Source organism: Gymnoscopelus braueri (genome assembly GCF_963280865.1).
Source record: "Gymnoscopelus braueri genome assembly, chromosome: 13".
In the NCBI taxonomy this organism is placed as follows: Eukaryota; Metazoa; Chordata; class Actinopteri; order Myctophiformes; family Myctophidae; genus Gymnoscopelus; species Gymnoscopelus braueri.
The window spans coordinates 43366901-43369053 of record NC_137615.1 but is presented as its reverse complement, the minus strand read 5'-3'; positions in this window follow the sequence as shown (position 1 = coordinate 43369053).

The following is a 2153-nucleotide window of genomic DNA, read 5'->3' as shown; positions in this document are numbered from 1 at the left end:
GATGACGAGAGGAGAGGAGAGGAGAGTGGAAGAGAGGAGAGAAGAGGAGGGGAGGGAGGGGAGGGGAGGGGGAGAGTGGAGGAGAGGAGACAGGAAAGGGGGAGAGGAGAGGAAAGGAGAGGACAGGAGAGGAGAGAATTAAAGAAGAATTTTGGACTAAAGTTTTCTTACCTTTTCTATGACGTTATATCTTAGGATGAATGGTACAGTAGAAATTTTTCATAACTCCACCCCTGAGCCGCCACAGCTTAAAAGGTGCGCGGATAGGCCTTAGGTTAGATCACATATTTTAATAGCTTTTTTTTTTTTTTTTTTTGGGTGAGATCTGACGTTCATAGTGACAGAACACTGTCCCAGGAAAAAAAAAAAAAAAAAAAAAAAACAGAAGTCTCGCTAGACGAGATTTCAATCTCGAGATTTCAATCTCGTCTAGCGAGACTTCTGTGTTTTTTTTTCTTTTTTTTTTGGTTGCATAGTGTTCTGTCACTATGAACGTCAGATCAAAAAAAAAAAAAAAAAAAAAAAAACTATTAAAATGTGATCTAACCTAAGGCCTATCCGCGCACCTTTTAAGCTGTGGCTGCTCAGGGGTGGAGTTATGAAATTTTTCTATTGTACCATTCATCCTGAGATATAACGTCATAGAAAAGGTAAGAAAACTTTAGTCCAAAATTCTCCTTTAAGCACAACACTGTGCTTAATAAATACAAATCTAATTAACTTTATATTTTAATTATATTAAGTTTAAAGTACAGTTCTCTCATGGACCTAATGTGACTGACCTACTGCAACTGAACACACATTTAACAATCTTAAATGATTAGTAAGTAAACTAAGTCAAAGAGTGTTGTTCCCTTGCCAGCATTTTCTTTCTTAACGGTTACATCAGTATGTTGAAACTGTAATGCAAAGGTGACAATTCATCATCTGTCATGAGAGGCCTAATTATCCAGGTAGCACAGCTCAAGGGAAAGTTGCATGTGAACTTTTGGCTCAAGAGACTGGTTTGAAACACATTCATTACACAAGGATGACCCGGTCCGACAATATTCTAAACGTCATGTTGCTATTGTTTTGTATGTTTTGTCCTTGCTGGTGCTCCGGCATCTGCCATCAAACCCCTGGAGCTTGTTCAGAAAGCTGCGGCTCGTCTGGTGTTCAACCGCCCCAAGTTCTCCCACACAACCATCCTTCTTCGCTCTCTACACTGGCTCCCCGTAGCGGCTCGCATCCAGTTCAAAACCCTGGTGCTAGCCTATAGGGCAGTGAAAGGAACAGCTCCTTCCTACCTCCGGGCTATGGTCGATGCCTACACCCCTGCCCGACCACTTCGGTCTGCCACCTCGGGGCGACTGATTGCCTCATCACTCAAGGGTCCTTCTGGCCGATCCACACGGTCACGACTCTTTTCTGTTCTGGCCCCACAGTGGTGGAATGAACTTCCCACTGATGTTAGGACAGCAGAGTCACTGCCCATATTTCGCCGCAGGCTGAAAACTCACCTCTTCAGGAAACACTACCCTTCCTCTCTGCCTGACCTACTTGTTGTTAACTAGTTGTACGAACGCTTGTTTTCTATTGCTGTATTGTTTATTGGATTATTGGATTGTTTATTGGATCTTGTTTAGTCGATACACTTATTTGTTTTAGCTCATGCTCATTTGATTTAGCTATTTTGTCTCATCTGTTTAAGGAAATAGGTAGCTGATATATTGCACTTTTACCTTAGCGCTAGGTATACTCTTGGTTGCTTGTTTTTGCAGAAAATGCACTAAAGACTTCTAGTGATTAGTAGTTTTCGTTCCCTACCTATGTTGAATACACTTATTGTAAGTCGCTTTGGATAAAAGCGTCTGCTAAATGACTGTAATGTATGATTGTATGATTAAGCAAACTAGTTTTTAATTTATTTTATATGATTACTCACCAAAAATAAGAGATTATCAAGCGACGCTGTCATTCTAACATTGACCATTACTGTGTCAAAAGTAATCAACAAGGGAGAGTGGAGGAGAGGAGAGGAGGGGAGGGGAGGGGAGGGTGGGAGAGTGGAGGAGAGGAGAGGAGAGGAGAGGAGAGGAGAGGAGAGGGCAGGAGGGGAGGGGAGGAGAGGAGAGGAGAGGAGAGGAGAGGAGAGGAGAGGAGAGGAGAGG